Source organism: Dermacentor silvarum, chromosome 1, assembly GCF_013339745.2.
Source record: "Dermacentor silvarum isolate Dsil-2018 chromosome 1, BIME_Dsil_1.4, whole genome shotgun sequence".
Lineage (NCBI taxonomy): Eukaryota > Metazoa > Arthropoda > Arachnida > Ixodida > Ixodidae > Dermacentor > Dermacentor silvarum.
This window is the reverse complement of record NC_051154.1, coordinates 218,470,954-218,490,527: the sequence shown is the minus strand read 5'-3', so window position 1 is coordinate 218,490,527 and position 19,574 is coordinate 218,470,954.

The window sequence follows — 19,574 nt, the reverse complement described above, 5'->3', positions numbered from 1 at the left end:
AAGCGTGCGACTTGTCCGCGACGTGCTCTTCGTACCAATCACTTATGGAGGCACAGCAACTTTCTATCTCATGTGTGAGTTGTCGCGTAGTGTCGTGGCCGCCACAACTACAGAGCTGTCGCGCAACACTTGCACTTTGCAATTTGTGCGGGGTGTTGTGCGCTACAATGCTGCTTGCTTTTTAAGTATAATTTTTTCAGGTTCGAGTTTAACATCAGTTTCTGTGTTCAATGCAGTGCAATAAAGCAATGATGCAGCACAAGCACGTGTGCAGATGTGATTGGAACAAGGCCAAACAGCGGCACACATCCTCACGTTTCTTTATTTGCGTACGTTAAGACGGGTGGTTGGAACGTTTTTAGGGGAAGAAGAAGGCAGGCGGTTAACGAGGCCGAGCCCACTTGGCTATCATGCAGTGGGCAAGGGGGAAACGGGGCTGAAATATGATTACCAGGAGAGAAGAAAAGTTTACTGCATGCACGCAGATAAAGGTTGAAGGGTTCATCGCTCAGTAAGTCACACGAGGTTGCATAGGCTGGTGGATCTTAAAGGGCACCTCACCAGGGGGGTTATTCTGTAAGAGTCCACCACTGTACGCACGACTGTCCACCTCGGCTGTCGCCACTGGCTCCCGATTCACGAGCGCGAAGGTGCCAGCCAGTCTCCTTCGCGCTCGTGAAGCAGTAGCCAATGGCGACGGCCGAAATGGACAGTCGACTAGGGGGACTCTTACAGAATGCCCCCCCCCCCCCCCCCCAGGTCTGGCCATTTCGAACGGACAAGCGCAGTGCGTACAATGCGTGCTAACGATCGTGCCTGCAAAGTACTACAACGTTACGCGCCGTAAAAATAACTTGTCTCAAACCAAACGCAGTTTGCCTTTCTCCTCGCGGGCGCCGTGCTCCCAGCCCGAGAGTCGACGTCTAGAGCGCAAGTGTGCCTTCGCACATGGCAGTGCTGTGACGTTGCTCATAGTGACAGGTGACTTCAAGAATTATTTAATGCAACAGCAGCTCTTTTTTACAGCGGAGCTGTCAAGCTTCTCATATGTCCTATTCGTGCCGACAAAAAACTCGGCCCAGCTGTGCGTCGTCGAGCCACGCAACCTCCTCGCATCACACACGTGCGTAGGGCGGAGTCTCGCCGCGGCATGCGCGTGCTTCGCCTTCCCTCTGCCCAGCCGAGGAGAAGCAAGTGTTCGCTTAGCGGTGACTTCATTGGTATGCTAGAAAGCTCTGAGCAGCCGCCGCGCCGACAGACGTGGTGGCTCTCTCGTCCACTGAACACGCGTGCACAGCTACCATGGGGCGACCGAAGAAAGGCACGACTCCTGAGGAAGAAGCCGTCTACAGGGAAGCTAGGCGCGCGGCTCAGCGAGACTACGATCGACGAAGGAAAGCCGATCCTGCCCATCGCTCCGAGGCCGCCGCCGACAAACGCCGTAGCCGTGAACCTAGCCGAGCCGTGTATAACCTCGCAAAGCTTAGCAAAACCTAGCAACACTTACCAAAAGCCGGAACTAGCTCCGCTGTGACCCAGCCTTGCAGCACTATAGTGGAAACTGCCCACATTTAAAAAAAATATATGTTGCTTCAACAGACGAAGTAAAGTTTAGAGAAATAATAAAACATACAAACCGAATGTCTGGGTGTTTTTATTTACTTCATAACGTAGCGAGAGAGATGTACTTCAGGTTCATCTGCTTGTTCTTACGTCGTGCAGTCGCGCGCGCAGACACTGAAACTATGTGATTTTCCACCGTGCTCTGTGAGCCGCTTGCGTTTCCCGCAGTGTTCATGTAGCACTAACTTATACCGCTAGTGAAGTGTCCTCGTGCACAGCGCGCTAAAGCGGGCGCGGCACGTAACAAGACAAACGCAACAGCTCACGCTAGAGATCGTCAGCGGAAGTGCGCCGCGCAGCAAAGAGGCGAGAAAAAAGATTGGCGGACGCTTAAGCTTCGCCTTTAAGAGTGTAACGCGATAGCGTTATCGGGCCCCATTCGGATCGCAATTTTTCTTTGAGTAGGCTTCACTGCAACACAGAACATGTGAAAGCCAGCTTACAAAGACCAAGCTTACACCGATCCCCTTAATGTCGGCTTCACTTTTATACACAAATGCATTGCTGGGAAGACACTTTTCCAGGGGCAATATAAGTCGTCTTATATTAAAATGTGAAGGCCCGAGGACCTTTTTTATTATTTTATTAAATGTTTGACAAGGCACACGGGCGGGAATGAGTTTCGACCGGTGGGCGCCTCGAATGTAATGGCATGTGACGGCTGGACCAGGCGCAATAGGCGCTGCCGCCAGCTACATCGATTTAGTATGTCCCGCCATTTTTTTCTGTTTTGCGTTACCGAAATACTACGTGAAACCAAATCTGCTCAAACATGCTGCGTTTTATTGCGATAGCAATTATATGGACACTCCAAAGCAGATTTCTGCCGTCGGCGTCGCCGTCGTCGTCACCGTTGCCGTCGCCGTCGCCGTGAGGTTCCGTATGACGTCAATGGAGATGAAATCATCGCCGCGCGCCGCCGAACGCTGTATGTGCGAGTGAAAGGGCGCGATGGACGCGCGCTTTCACGGGGAGTGAACCCACGGCGGAGAACAAACGCGCGTTCTGTGCCGTGCTCCCTTAAGGGCTGCAGAAGTAGGCGTCTCTTTCCTCCTGTACAATCACCATATATGTAGAGCAAACGCGCCTTCTTCCGACACGCGAAAGGCCGTGGGCGGGAGGGGGAGGGAAGGGAGGCAACGTTTAGCTGCGGCACTAAGTGCCTATTTATATCAGAGGCTCCGGCAACAGTCACCAACGCTGCACGCATTTTGTGCGAACGCGGGCAAAACGCCGACGGCGTCGACAACAGTTCTGCGTGTTGCCGGTGCGGTTGCATGTCCAAGTTTATACAGCTGATAAAGCTACTATCATTACTCCGTATAGCTCTCTACAAATTTGCTATCGCAATTGATGCTTCGCCTTTCACGTGAAACTGCGACAACTTTTTTGGGAGCACGAACAGATATGACTGAAGATGGTCGCTCAATCGTTTTTCATTGCGGTATCGTGTTTTTCAGGCGGAAAGACTGTATATGGGTGGTCTGTAGCCAACAGCACGTACAGTGCTCAGCAAATGAAACGCGAAGCGCATGGTCGCCGGCGCTTTTGTAGCGAAAGCTACACTGGCCGCATTCTCGCCGTTTCGCTGTGGCCGGTGGCAGCACCGCGAGCTGAGCCGTTGCCTAGCAACCGCCGCAGCTGGCAGCGGACGAGGCAACTTAAGTTTGCCCGCGCGGCACCAGCGCCGATTGCTCTCCTGGCGGAAGGATGGAAGCGTCGAAGGTCGCCGCTGGGCCAGCGCGCGCCCGTGTTCTTTACGGCGCGAGCGATCGTGCGCGTTCTTTTCGCTACGGCGAGCGTGACCTCATCAACCAGGAAAGGTGGCACGCAATACTGCAATGTTGTTGATTGCCACAAGAGCCTCGAGAGGTCGAAAGCCGACCGTGAAGTCCTACAGAATTCCGGGGAGGTGGTACGAGAACGACAGACGAAAAGCGTGGATAACTGCGGTGCGCCGAGTCAAGTAAGTGACGTACTTTCGCATTCGCGTGCAATATCACGGCCGCTCGATAAAAACGCAATAGTAATGTGCCTGTATTTAGCGCATGGCCGTTTGTTTAGACGTGTCGCGTAGTTGAGTCGTACAGTGACATCCGCCGTGTTAGCGTAGCAGCAAATGCATACCTGTAGCGCCGCTAAGCTCGACGATGCAAGCTCAATTCCCGGCCACGGCGGCCACATTTCGATGGGGGCGAAAAGCAAGAGTACAGTTCTTACCATGTACGATTTTTGTACACGTTAAAGAACCCCGGTGGCCAAATTTATTCCTGAGACCCTCCATTACAGCGTGCCTCATAATGATATCGTGCTTTTTGGCACGTAAAACCCACGAATTTAATTGATTGTACTGTTCGTTCACTCGCGATCGGCAAAGACGAGCTCAAGATAATTAAATTATATCCTTTTTCCAAACGTTGCAAATTAAATTTCTAGTTGTGCAGGCAACAAAAGGGGCCGCACGTGACTTGTCTTTTGTGTGGTGGCAATCCGTATTTAATGCAAGCGGCGGTCATCGCATGCGTCGGTAAGCGGCAAATCGCAAAGCAGCTGCCCGAGACGCGCGCGTTATGTTTGTTGCTTGGCCATGCTCTCTCTAGGTTCACAATATCCAAGCATGCTTTAAAGTAATTGCCACCTTGCACATTCTTCCTTCTTCGCTCTTCCTGCCAAGAATCTTCGTTTCGTGTAGTAGCCGGCCATCGGTGTGAGTTTACTTTAGCTGCGGCGGTGCATTCGCCCGACAAGAAACTAGATTTGCTTTGATGAGGCATGTAATGCTAATTTTTGCGCTCGTGCTGCTGGTCCCAAGGTAATCACTGGTTACCGTGATTTGAGTTCATTTCGCGGAGCAGTTTGTACGAGTGATTTCTGGTGACCAGCGAAAAGTTACCTTGCTCAATAATGCAATGAGTTGCCATGACTCTAACATCTGCATTGAGTAAGGCATGATATACATTAAATATTTATACAGCATGATATAAGGCATTATGCGCATATGTAGTGCTTACATCGTTAATTATTTTTATTGCCTTATTGGTGCCTAATGCATGTGTTCTTTCTGTGCTGACAGTGCTGATCCCACTCCCTGGGAGTCAAAATGAGAGCAACCGTGCGTTCGCGCCCAGCTGCCAACGAAACCAACGGCAATCGTCACCGTCTCTGCACATCTTTGCAAGCATACATGACCGCTTTGTAACTGCATCATAGAGAAATAAAAGTGACTAAATTATTGAACTCGGTGTGTACCTCTAGCTCTGTGTCGTATACAATGTTGTTGGACACCTCCGACACGCACTTGGCTTTCACTGTCACATCACCGCCCACAATTTGTTCAACACCACAGACGTGTGGAAGCAGACGCTCCCCTTTCTTGAGGTTGCCGCCACGAAAAAAGCTGTTGGCGTCGGCAACCGTCTTGAAACCGCACTGCAGTCTTTGCATCGCTGTTCAGCAAGCAGGCGATCTGCCGCCGTCGAAAACGGAGCGCCGTGAGCACGAGCAGCGAAGGAAAGCGCGGGCGAAACAATGTAAACAAAGCGGAGACTGCACCACGGCGCGACCACGCTGCTTCAAATTTCCACATTGGGGGCGTTGTCTGGAGGCGCAGCAGTGCCTTCTGGCGATCGTTTTCTCGTCTATGGTATGACCACCCCGCGGCGTCTTACCGGCGTCTGACAACGCCGCAAGCGGAGCCTGACACGCGTCTTTCACCCGGCGAACTGCTTCACTGGAGAGGGTCCGAAATGCCAAGCGCGCGAAGCTAGCGTCGGAGAATGAGGAAGAGCTAGCCGTTCGGCATTCAAAACGCTTGGACTTGTCGGCGTATAATTTATACCTGGCTTATATCGATGAGTGTACACCTAAGTATAATAATTACAGCTAAATCAAAGGCTCACCAAGTGAAATCAAGACTTAACCAGGCTAAACCAAGCTTTCGCTTTGCATATCCAGGGTTAGCTGAGCTAAGCCACAGCCAATTTTTTTGCATCGACTGTAAGCGCTGGGGACACCGAACTGATGCATCGGGGTGTACAGTGAAAGCGAGAACCTTTGTGACGCGTTGTGACTGCATTTGGTCCCACGGGGATCACGTAGCGCTCACCTGTGGCGCGAAAAAGAAAACGGGGGCAGCCGCGCGCTCCGAGTATCGTGCTTCAGTCGCTGAGCACTGTACGTACAGTCAACCACAAAATTTTACCGAACCCAACATCTGAAAAAAAAGGAATATTTTCCCAGCCTAGTATTCGCATTTACCTCTACCAGTATATGTGAGTAACATTGTGATGTTCGATTTTACTGACTACTGTTACAGGCTGCTCGGAAATTGAACGTTTTGTGACATCCCGTGGTCCGTAAACATTTGGGGATGACTGTACGTTTCCGATGCTGCTTTGCTATGGTCTAGTTGTTCTAACATTAATAAAAGAGCCGTTCGTACGCAAGAGCTTCGTGTCTCATGTGAAATAATTGTCTTCGCTTCGCGTGTGTAGCGGCTCCGGAGCTTGGGCACCGAAGGCGAACACTATGATTTGTAGTCGTCAGTTTGCTGTCTTATCAGTGAATCAGGCTTTCCTTTATCGGGTATATTTTCCTTCCTCAAGCTTTCCAACTCTGGTTGCGTCCGGTACATGACTACTTGCTGAGCATCGACAGCGAACGCAAACGCAGCCGCGTGTTCACAATCGCCGCCACCGACTTTTCTCGTCGCTCTAAGCTGTGCGGAACGGACCATGACTGACGATTGGGCTAGTTTATATGACATTAAGAATGGCCAATCATTGCAACAACAAAAACAGTTACAACGAACAGAGAACGGGAACTCACTGACACAAGTGCGATCGGCGAAGCAGCTCAAGAAACAGAAAAAGAGTGACTTACGTCTCCTTTTTTTCCCCATAATTTTTGTGTTCTTCACCTGTTTCTATGATTAAATACGCGACAATGTTAACACGCACAGCAAAATAACATCTGGGATATAACTACTGAAGTTCCACGGCGTAGCTTACCGCAGTGAGCTCTGTTCGCGCGGTGCACTTGCATCGCAATTTGCGCTCGTTTTCTGCTTTATATACTATACCTGGTGCTACCAATGTGATCTGCCTCGTAGAAGTGACGACCGTTCTCAAAAGTAAACACACGAAAATGCGTTTTCTGGTACGTCAGCTCTTAAAACCCGCAGTGCGAAATCACTGGAAGCACCGTGAGCGCCTTCAGGGGTTTATCCAGAATTTCGACTTTGGGGGAGGGGGGGGGGGGGGGTTGTTACCAGAACGCGGGCGGTGTGGATACGAAGTATTGCTTATCTTTCTTTGAGCGAAAGGCGGGGGGCGGGGGTCGAGAGGTTCAAGAGGCCAGCGCTCGTTCTACGACGTTGTTTTATTTAATTAAGGCTTAACGCTTTTTTTTCAACAAATGGTGGCGCAGAAAAGCTGCTAATTAGCAGCAGTATACTAATTAACCTTTTAAGCAAGCATATTAAACCACATCTTACAAGGGAATGCGTCTCCGCATTCGCTGCAAGATCGAATAACGCAATGATTGCACGCATTGTTTGTTGCGGTCACAGCACAGCAGAATGTATCATCGGACCTAATATCTACACTGAATTAAATTATATTGCAAACACAATAATTTCCATGCGATGTGTACCTTCAGGGCAATTCGGCAGTCGCACTTTATTACTTGCTAACCAGCAACAGTAGAATGCACTGTGTACAAAACGAGTCTCTCTTTCCGTATTCTGTTGTAAGGACGCCCGGTATGAAATAATACAATCGCACTCTGACTGCTAAGGCTATATAATATGATACAGCTCCAGAAAAACTTACGAATACGTACCAGGCGATACTGTCAACGCGGGTAAATGTCGCAATTAGGTCCTCGGATCCGGCGGGCTCCGGCCATTCCAACTTCCGCGCTGGCGATCGCGCTCGCGCTTGGCGTAGGTTTTTCTCGTTGTCGGGCCGCTGGTTCAAACGCGTATGGTGTCACGCCAATCACCCCTAAGTAATCAAAATTATCCACAACAGCAACTGAACTGTGCGAAATCGTCTGGAAGGTAGTCGCAGTACCTGGTGAAAAGCTGTCACGTTGCGGCGGGCTCTCGTGGACCCATGGATTGACGTCACGGTGCGCTTCACCCATCATCGATGCGAGCCGGATTCGCCGCGCGCCCCCCGGTCGCAGCTCGGATTTTTTTTTTTGCTAATAACGCGTTTTTGGCTGCGCCGTGTCAAATTTCTTGTCGATTTTCGTATTCAGGGTGTTCAAAAGTATCAAATGGTGCTTATAACTCAATTTTTTTGGAAACCTGTTCAGTTTCCCTTTAAGAGCCTGTACATGGTGGAAAAGCTTCTTTCAGCGGCAGCAATTCCTACGGGAAGAAGCAGTATCTTCATTGAAGCTGATGACAAAGAAGGGAACATTCTTTTTCTCTCGACCTCGCACGCAAGCATTAGCAGTGCTTGCTGTGAAGACAGCTCTACAGGATACCGCCTGTAAATTCTACTCATTCTCGAGTCTAGTCGTTCGGAGCTTAGCGATAACGAGAGCAATGTGCCACATTGTAAATTTTACGACTAAACACAGGGGTAGTGCTCGTTGTGCGTACGAGTACGTTGACTTAAAAATGGAAAAACAGAAAGACCAAACATGAATCTCGCATCTCATTCACGCGCAAGCGTTTACCACGACCTCAAGGATTCTCCGTTCCTTGCAGGTCGCAGTGTAGCACTGTCGTCTGCGCGCTGAACATCAAAAGTGGTCCTCAAAATTAAGGCCACGTAGCATCCACCTCCACAAAGAGTAAATATTTCTTAAAGCGATCCCCACAGTGCATGGGTTCAGCGTAATTTCATTGCGATAGCAATTATATGGACACTCCAAGCGGATTTCTGCCGTCGGCGTCGTCGTCGCCTTCGCCGTGAGGTTCAGTACGACGTCCAACGGTGATGAAATCGTCGACGCGCGCCGTATGGTGTATGTGCGAGTGAAAGCGCGCAACGGACGCGTGCTTTCACGGGGAGCAAGCGCTCGTTCTGCGCCGTGCTCTCTGAAGGGCTGCAGAATTGTGTTTTTCCTCCTTTACAATCACCATATATAGAGAGCAAACGTGACCTCTGTCGCGCGAAAGGCCATGGGGGGACGGGATGGAGGGAGGGGAGGCAACGTTTAGCTGCGGCACCAAATGCGTACTTATATAAAAACGTTGCGAGGCGAGAAAGTGGTAACGACTTCCGAAACTGCTCGACAAGTGTCCCGTTTTGATCTCGTCGAAAACGTCCGAGCCGCCGCCAGAAGCACCGGCAACATTCACCAACGCCGCGCGTGTTCGGTGCGAACACGGGAAAACGGCGACGGCGTCGACAACAGTTCTGCGCGTTGCTGGTGCTGCTGCATGTCCAAGTTTGTACAGCTGATAAAACTACTATCCTTACTCCGTATAGCTCTCAACTAATTTGTTATCGCAATTGATGCTTCGCCTTTCGGGGTTTTCCAGGATGAGTCCCTGTCTGAAAGAATGGAGGGGGGGGGGGGGGGGTTGGTCCGGAATAATTTTCGAGGGGAGGGGGGGGGGGGTGTCCAGATCATCCTGGAGGGGTGGGTGGGGGGGGGGTGTTAGGGGGTTGTGTATAAATCCCCGAGCGCCTTCGTCCCGTCGTCTGCTTCACATGCCAGTGCTCCGACAGCTGCCGTTCGCGGCGCTGTTCGCCAGCACATTGCCGGCGCGCCGCTGGCGCCTCACGACGGCTGCCCGATGCCTATTGCCCCGACGCGCGCGTGTGTCCAAAACGCATTAGGCAGGCGAAGTCCCAATTTTACCTGCCGAGGATGCGTGCGCCATTTGGATAGGATTTGCGCAAGTAAACTACCCGAGCGCGCCGCTGTTGGTATGGTAGAAATGCTGGAAAAGGGGTTTGTGTTTGAGTTTATTCGTAACAGAATTATGTTTTTTCGTACATTAAAATTACAATCCGACGCCACCATGTCTGCAGGTTGTGGTGCAGTCGTACTTTACCATTTTTCTGACGGATTTCACTGTGAGAAATTCAATTTTTGTTCGCTAAAACCTTGCGCCACGGGACGGCCTGCGCGGTCGCGGTGGTTCGGGATGATTTTCTCCTGCAATAACACCTTGCGTCACGCGGAGGGCCTGCGCGGACGGGGTGGTTCGGGATGATTTTCTCAGCCACGGACGCCGAGACCTAAGCCGGCGCCGACGCCGGATTTTCTGCGACACGGGGCCCTTAACGCTATCGCGTTAAAAAGAAAGCGCAGCCCGTGACGTGTGCGTCGCGCGATCCTTCAGCTTCGGCGTGGGAGAACGCAGAGAAGGAATTTCACGTGCGGAGGCTTGACGGGGGCAAGTGGAGAGACGGTCTATGTTAAATTAAATAAAATTAAATTCTGGGCTTTTACGTCTCAAAACCACGATCTGATTATGAGGCACGCCGTAGTGGCAGATTCCGCATTAATTTTGGCTATCTAGGGTTCTTTAACATGCCCCCAATGCACGGGAAGAGTGTCTGTGTTGGCCGTGACGCTCGCCTCCTGAAATCATGGGTTCGCAGCTCTGAAATATTTCTCTCTCGGCTATTAATGAACCAATTTGAAAAATTCGTGCCGTAGAACGCTCAATAGAGGGCACGTAACAACTTCCAGTGTACAACCAAAATTTTCAATGTGGCCTGGTGAGGGACCCTTTAGAATAGGCCAACGCCGCAGCGTTTTTGTGGCGTTGTGCATCGCAGACGCATGAAGCCACTCTCCCAGATTCTTCTCTTTGAAAGGCCTGTCATCTAATAGCCCTATAACAGTGAGGAGAGGGCCTGTGGTCATGGTTTTTGAAAGGCAGTTACACAACAGGTGTTGCATGTTTTCTTCAGTGCCACATCTTTTATTTATTTATAATACCTCAAAAGTTCACCCGGCGCGGTGGCTTAGCGGCTATGGTCTTGCGCTGCTAGCAAGAGGTCGTGGGATCAAATCCCGGTCGCGGCTAGAGCACTGCACGGGCCGATTTTTTCTTCCCGGGCCCGGCCCGGGCTGAAAATCTACGTTACCCGCCCCGCTTGGCCCACCACCCCGTTACCTTAGGCCCGAGCCCGGCCCGAGCCCGGCTCGAAACCGGCCCGAACCCGGCCCAAGACCGAAAAAGACATGTTTTTCAGAGTCGAGACGCGCGAGGATAACTCGCTGCACGTTACATCACACCACCAGAAAGTCCGAGCCCGGCCCGGGCCCGGGTCAAAAAGCACATGCCGTGCCCGAGCACGGCCCGAGCCCGTGAAAAAACTGCCCTACCCGGTAAGCCCGAGCGCGTGCAGTGCTCTAGTCGCGGCGGCCGCATTTAGATTGGGGCGAAATGAAAAAGAAAAAGAAAAAAAAACGCCCGTGTCCCGTGTAATGGGGGCACGTTAAAGATTCCCTGGGGGTCAAAATTGATCCGGAGTCCCCCACTACGGCACGCCTCATAATCAAATCGTGGTTTTGGCACGTAAAACCTCAGAATTCAATTCAATTCCTCAAAATTTCCTTAATGAGGATTTTACATAAGGCTCGCAACTATTTGGCACTATTCACCATTCCAATTCGGAATGGCTTGGGAAGGTTTTTGAAGTCTGTATAGGATAGGGCCAAATTTAAAACAAAAGGGTTCATCTAGGATTCACATGGTTATATAGAACCTCACTACGTAGCTAGCTAGCAAGTCAAGTACAGATACTTGTCTACAGTGGACTTGTTGCCATGTGTTTATCTTTCTAGTTCTTATTTTACAGTATTCAGTGAATTTCGCTGCCTAGTTAGCAATCTAGTTAGTTACCTAGCACAGCGACGTTTTGCAACAAACGACAAATGGTCGGCAATTATGTCACGTATAACATCGCGTGGGAGATCCGCGCGTATTAATCGTCAAAGACTTAATCGAATTTGCTGATAGAGTGTTAGTGTCTCGCTACCTCCCAAGTACTTTCATGTAAAAAGCAGTAGCAGTCCTCATTACTACAGTGACTTTTCATAAAGAAAAAGTGGAGCCACACATATTTGCTAGTCAATATCAAGTGGCCCCAGTGCAACAACACATCCAGAGAATGAAATGAACGATGAGGAAACTGGACAGTGTTCCAGTGAAGAAGAACTGGAAAGCGATAGTACCTTAGTACCTATATGAACGCTGACAGTGTTCAAGCAGTATGGCAGCTATCTACGTGATGGTGTACTTATGACAAGAACGTATTTTAGAGTGCCTCGTAATGAAGTAGTGTAGAGCCCGATAAAAGCAGTCAGGATCCCTAGCAAAAAAAGCGCCGACTATATAGGATAAACTTTCCCCGTTTCGTTTAATCGCCGCTAAGACGGATCCTCGGCGAAGAAAAGTTGGCAAAGCGATGTCGTACACGTAGCAAAATATGACGCTTTTCGCAGCGCTCCCGTGGGTGTTGCCATTTTCGATCGCGTGGTGACGCGTCAATTGCTTGCCTCAGCTGCCCCCGTTGCCTCCGTGTTAACAATTCAAGCGCGTGACGCCGATGCGGCGCAGAAAACCTTCGTTTCGACAAATATCATAGACGGCGGCTTTGTGCACGACACGAAGCTTTGACCACAACTTTAGAGGACACGTAAGTGCTTTGAGAGCTCATTACGCCTTGTCCAAACGGCCCGAGCAGCGTATACGGTGCTTGTACTAAAAGCAGCGCTAGAAATATATTCCAAGCTATCCAAACGTTCCGTTTATGAATTAAATCAGGATCAGTGTGCTCTTCGTCCTTTATTTGGCAAACATTTTGAAGCAGCGGCTTTTCCTGTTTCTGGCTCAGTAAAGTTCCTCGGTGCGGCCCCTATCTGATTGGTTATTTTCAGCCTAAGCGCTTGTGGATGTGCTCTGCTGCGATATATTTGTTCTTGCTGCGCACAAAGCTTGGAATCTAAATGTTCTGTACTTTGCGGTAGCTCGTAGCAAAGACGTATTATCGCTAGTCCCTCCCTTGCTATGTGGACCGTCACGAAACATTCATCTTCCAACATTCGTGTCTTGTCGGTGTAGTCGCCATCACTCATGCTTCGGCACATTGATTCAAGTGTGCGCCTATTCACTCACACGTTGGCGATATGGTGGGCGTAAGTTTTCGTACGAGTAAGGGTGGAGGTGTGTAGATAGCGTGCTGGAAACTTACTATGCCAGTAAGTGGCACTACTTCATTTTGTAACGAGCGGTATTCACTCTTAAGTACCGCCGTTCCGGAGTTAAAGTCCTTTCTTTGGAGGTTAGCTATACGGCGCTGGCGGATGAATTATCTTTTTTTATGCACGAGGAAAGCCGTGCATCGCGAAGGGCCGACAACACAGGCAGGTTCTTATGTAGCAGCGACGACACAGGTTGATTCCATTCCTTAATATGTGAAATAATCACTATTTTTGCAGCGAAGTACCGCACACGTGTTCCCTTTATCGTTACACATTTTGCAGCATGAATGGGGCACAGTGCATTAGCGAACACGCAGTTGCATTTCCGACAGCTGATCCCACAGTAGCAGGGCAGAAACAGTAATGGTTTCGTATTCGTGCGCAGTCGCTGAGGCAACGTATGGCGCGCCACCGAAAGCGCCATCTCGTTCCTCTAGAGCAAACTGCTCCGCGAAAAGGCTCTATACTGCCACGCAAAATATTTTATTATGCACAAAAAAATCCATCCTCCCCGTCAACTCCAAGTAGCCAGTGTCAGAGCGATCGGCGGGTAGCCATCTTCTATTCATTTTGGAACGGGGCAGTCTCTGGCTATCCCCCCAAAAAAAGTTCTTTTCGGCATAATAGTGCATCTTTAGTGCCTACACGTCACTTTGACGTGGTCAGTTTTCGCGGTTTTGCGACGTCGCGTGACAGACGGGCGAAGTGAGCGCAGCCCGAAAGCTTCTGACAAATAGCGGAGGGCTGATGGCGAAAAAGCCGTAGCCTCATAAATAATTATATCCTTTTGTTCGGTCTAATCCTGTATAATATGTGTGCACATTTCATATTAGATTGGTAGTTTTCGCGGTTTTCCTGATGTCGCGTGACAGACAAGCGAAGTAGGGGTGGCCCGAAAAATTTCTGACCAATCGTGGTGGGCTGATTGCAGAAATGGAAAAGTTTGGAATAGACTTACGGTAGCGTGCCATGTTTCTTTTTTTCACGATCCATCCCTCTTCCCATGTGTAGGGCAGCAAACTGAACATTGTCGAATTAACCTTCCTGCCTTTCCCACTTTACCTCTCCCTTGCTCTGTCTATATCTAAATGAGAAAAAATAAACATGACATCAGCAGTGGAGCAGCATTGCTCGTACTGCCAAGTTGCTTTAAACAATGGATCCGGCGTGTTTATTACCAGAGCGGCTGTGTTCAATGCATATTTGGGCCTAGAATATTTTGGTAGCAACGTAATCTTCAAAAAGCTATGATTTTGTCTGACTATATATATATATATATATATATATATATATATAGATAGATAGATAAGCGGAACGGCAATGGGCACGAAGATGGCTCCTAATTATGCGAACATTTTTATGGCATCACTTGAAGAACCTTTTCTTGCGGCCAGACCTTTGAAGCCGCTCATCTACAAAAGGTTCTTAGACGACATATTCTTTATTTGGCACCACGACGAAGAAAGTCTCCTTAAATTTGTAGCAGATTTTAATTCAGTTCATCCGTCAATCGCTTTCACTTACAGCTATTCTAAATCAGCTGTAAACTTTCTTGATGTCACGGTACAAATTAAAGATAATCGCATATTCACAACCTTATATAAAAAGCCAACAGACCGCCACCAATATCTTCATTTCAAAAGTAGCCATCCACAACATTGCAAGAAAGCCATCCCGTATTCACAGGCCCACCGATACCGCCGCATCTGCTCTGACGAGAAAGACTTCCAATGTCATGCAAAGGAACTCAGAACGGCCCTGGTGGCGAAGCACTACCCGGAACGTATTGTTGATGATGCTATAAGCCGAGCACAAGCCTTAGACAGAAATGAAATTTTGACGGGCTCAAAGCCCCGCCATCCGAAAAACCAAACCAACCTTATCCTCACCTACTCATCTACATTACCGCACGTGAACAACATCCTAGCCAAACACTTTAATATCATTCAGCAGAGCACACGTTTGTCTTCAATTTTCACAGAGCCACCCCGAGTTGTCTATCGCCGGGGAAGAAATCTAAGAGATATCCTCGTCAGAGCTAGGACAACCACGGTTCAAAACATAGAATCAGGCTGCAGACCTTGTGGTAAACCCCGCTGCAAGGTCTGTAAGCACATGACATCAACCTGTCTTGCTAAGGCTACTTCCTCTGATTTCGCATTCAAAATTAAGGAACCTCTAAATTGTGACAGCAGCAATGTGATCTACATGCTCCATTGGAAAGTGTGCGACCAACAGTATATAGGCCAGACTGGAACCGCGTTCAGACTCCGTCTAAATAACCACAGAGCTCACACCCGCGCACTACCACATCTCCCATTCTCAAAACATATCAGTCTGCCTGAGCATTCATTTGATAAAATACGTGTCACTCTTCTCCAGTCAGGCTTCCGCTCTTCTCGTGAACGGGAACAAAGAGAGTCATATTTTATCTACAAATTTAGAACAATCACGCACGGCATAAATGAACACATGGGAAACCTCTCGTTTCTTTGTCCATAAGTTAAATTAGCTAAAATCAGAACTTAATCCCCGCATAGGCGAGCCGAACACGTGTGTGATGTCGAAAGAATGCGCACTACCCCAGTGGGGGAGCGGACCGAACCACCCACATTATTGTGCCTTGCTTTTTAATTTCATGCTTATTTTGCCACGCTGTTACTATGATATTTGCAGGTTATTTCTTCTTGTTTCGTGTTTCTCGTGTTTTGCCCTTGCTTTTCAATTTCAATTTCATGCTGATTTCGTCACGCTGTTAGTGTCATATTTGCAGGCTGCTTCTTCTTCTTTCGTGTTTCTCGTGTTTTGCCCTTGCTTTTCAATTTCATGCTGATTTCGCCACGCTGTTACTACATTTGCAGGTTATTTCTTCTTCTTTCGTGTTTCTCGTCTTTCGCCCTTTACTTTGTCTGGCACGACCAGGTCTTGGTGTCTTTCCTTTAACTCTCCCTCTTTTTTTTTTGCATGCTCAACTTAACATGACAAGCGTGTCCGTCAATTGTGCATGTGTAAGACGCTTAACAGCTGAACAGCGACCTTGCCCTTTGCTTCGTCTGGCACGACTAGGTCTTGGTGTCTTTCCTTTAACTCCCCCCTCTTCTTTTTTTTTTTTGCATGTTCAACTTAACATGACAGGCGTGTCCGTCAATTGTGCATGTGAAACAGGCTTAACAGCGACCTTGCCGCGCCATCACTCATGCTTCGGCACATTGATTCAAGTGTGCGCCTATTCACTCACACGCCTATTCACTCACACGGTCGTGCTTTGTCTGGCACGACCAGGTCTTGGTGTCTTTCCTTTAACTCTCCCTCCTTTTTTTTTCTTTTTTTTTTGCATGTTCAACTTAACATGACAGGCGTGTCCGTCAATTGTGCATGTGAAACACGCTTAACAGCGACCTTGCCCTTTGCTTTGTCTGGCACGACCAGGTCTTGGGGTCTTTCCTTTAACTCTCCCACCTTTTTTTTTTTTTCATGTTCAACTTTGTTATATATCTCGCTATCTCTCCTTTCTCACCTTTTTTTGGCGCCTTCTTTCTCTACCTGAAGATATAAAAAGACTGTTGCAAGATTTTCCTGTATCCCTTGAAAAAGGTCGGTCCACCGACCGAAACTGTTGGGAAAATAATAAACCTAAGATAACCGCGAAGTTGTGCTTCTGATTTTCCTATATATATATATATATATATATATATATATATATATAAGATGAGTCTAGCAGTAAAAGATGTGTAAAATTTGTTATGGTTGAACACATTGTCTCAAGGCGTCGCCACGATCGCCCCCGTTAGTCTAACGTGCTTGTCCTAGCATAAGCACTGACATCAGGAGAAGAGGCTCTCCGGGTTGTCCAGTCCAGTATCAGTATTAAATTAATGTCTTTTACTCCTCATATTTCTTCTTTTAGGAAACAAGAATATCTCACGCTGGCCAGGAGGCGCAAATAAAACTCAAAGGACCGCTTCCGCAACATAATCGCACAATTGTGCAGATGAGCTTTAAGTATACCACGTACACTGCAACATAATTTCAAGTATTTCGTCCATCCGAAATGCCCTGATGTAGCTTGCATTCACTTTCATGTGCTAACTTCACTTCTACAATTTTCACTGTGCAGATATCTACCTGCGAGGTTTCCATTATTTATCATCACCATAATGAGCATAGTCCACTATCGCATAACGAAAGCCTCTCCCAACAATCTCTATATACCCCTGTCTAGCGTCAATTGATTCTATCCTATCCCTGTAAGTTGACTAATCAGAGCCATCACACCACCTCATCCTCTGCTGTTCTTGACAGTGTTTCCCTGCCTATAGCACCCATAGTTCCTAATAAATCATTGGTTGATTCTATGAATTATATGACCTGCCAAACTCCACTTCATCCGCTTTATCTCAAACAAAATATTGTCACTAATTACAAAGATACAAAAGGGCCCTGCACCAACAAAATAGCGTGTACTAGACAAGAATAGCGCGAATCCTCGAGCAAGAGTGCGCGGCCCCTTAAACTACTTTGATCATATCCGCAAGAAAGAAAAAGAAAACGTGTTTTTAAGGGGCCTCGCGAAACGGAAGATATGAGAAACGAAAAGGGCTTCGGTATACCTGCACTGCGCGCACACAATGAAGTGGACAACTTCGAGCGTTCTCAGACTCCTAAACTTGAAAAAAAGTACGTAAAGGGAGACCGCTATCGCATTATCCCGTAAAGAACGGCTTCATGCGAAAAACATGCGTTATCGCTGAGTAGTGCTGATGATGCTGGTGCGACACCGTACCGTCCGAAGGACTTCACGTTTTAAACACGGTAACACTTTGGAGCCCTGTATGTTCCAAAGTTGCGAGTGGGAAACGTTTCTGACAAGCCCCTTTGGCGGTGACCCTTGTCCCTACTTAAACTTTGTCGCCCTGGTGGCGTTCTATGGGTCATTGGCGCAGTTGTGGCAGTGCGCACTTGTGCCCTACCAAATTAGCAAGCTTCAAAGTGATGTGATGTAACGTGAAGACCGAGCGTCTGCGGAAGAAGGGGATTCCCCGGCAAGCTAGTCGACGAGTTCATCGAGCGTCTGCATTTCCGGAAGAAGTTTCTTCTTCGAGATTTGCGCGAGCTACGCCGAGATCGTCTGACTCCAAGACCAACAAGCACGGTGTATACGATTGGACACTTAGTGTTCCTATTTATTTTGTACTTTGCGTGTTGGACTCTTAGTGCTTGTCGTTAATTATTTTCTTGTGTTTGTTAATACCCATCTGATTTGTATTGTGTTGTGTCTAGCCTAAGTGTGCAAGTGTGTGTGTAAAACTGCCTTGTGAGTGAGTGACATAACTTTATTTGAAAACCGGCGATTGGGAGGCCCGGGCCTGGGGCCGCCTAGATGGCCACTGGGAGCTGTTGCTCCCGCACGGCATCCATGGCTCGCTGGACGGCCCGAAGTTGGTCTAGGATTTCTGAGCTGAGTAGCGTGGCCGACCACCGCGCCCGTAGATTTTCCGGGGAGACTGCCATTTTTTCTTGATATACTTTACATCCCCACAACATGTGTTGAAGGGTGGCTCTAGCAGACTTGCATAGCTTGCATATATCGCTGGCGTATATCTCGAGGTAGAAAGTCTTTAACTGCACGGGACTCACATAGGTTTCTGTTTGTAATCGCCTCCAAGCAACGGACTCAGTTCTGTTCAGTTTAGTGTGAGGCAGTGGTAATATTCGCCTCTGATTTTGATAGAATTTTGTAATATCGCTAAATCTTGTTAATCTGTCTTTTTCTCTCCAGATCTCCTCCTCCGCGTTCCCCTGACCGATAGAAGTCACTCCTTGCTCAGCTCGGCGAGTAAGACCTCGAGCTTCGCGGTGTGCTACCTCGTTGGGGTTGATCGGTTGATGCGTGGCGCATCATCATAGTCAACAAAGCTAAATTCTCTAACGCAAAGAAGTACGGCAGGCAATTGCTATGGTTCCCAGCACATACGACTCCAGGCATTCACGCGATCAACTGCCTTGTGCGAAGAATATATTTTGTTGTGTTTTGACAACTCTGGGCTCTGACTCGGTCTTTGGACAGCAACCGGCGTTCGCTGGCGCACCAGAGGGCCCACTCTTAATTGTCCTTGCTTTCGTGGGATTATTTTCGGAAGCTGATAAGTCGGCTTTGGAATTTGGTCCGGCGTCTGCGCCTCGTTCACGGGATCTGTGACAATGACTCATCCCGTTGGCGCACGCTCACGCTGTAGTTATCTCTTTCGACTCGCCTGGTGAGAAGGTGTTTCGGCGCGCGCATGTGCTCTCGCTCTCTCTCTCGTTACCGTCGTCTCGTCTATGCTCTTCTAGACTTCTAGGCGCCGTTGTTCGGGTCGTTGTTTGAGGCGTATGCGCTCTCCCCCTATGTTGAAGTTGCCGTGGGGCCCGCGTGTTCTTTCACTGGCTTGCGTGACACGCGGCGCGCGCTTGGATTAAGCGCTCTTTTGTGACAGAGTACAAACCATGTTCGAGCATAACTAACATTAGGTTTTCATTGCTACAACCATCCCTGAAGTCACGCTTGAATGTAGCGTTGCGTTTTCTGCTACATATAATCATTCATAGCGAGACCCCGTCCTCCTTGTCACTCGTTCGTCCATGCTACACGTCTAGGAGCTTTAACAATCACTTGAGCGTCCAGCGCAATTTCGGTCGAACCAATGCACTTAACGCATATGTTCTCCCACGTGCTGGTAAACACTGGAATGGTGTTCTTGATAACATCGTGGACATTAACGATC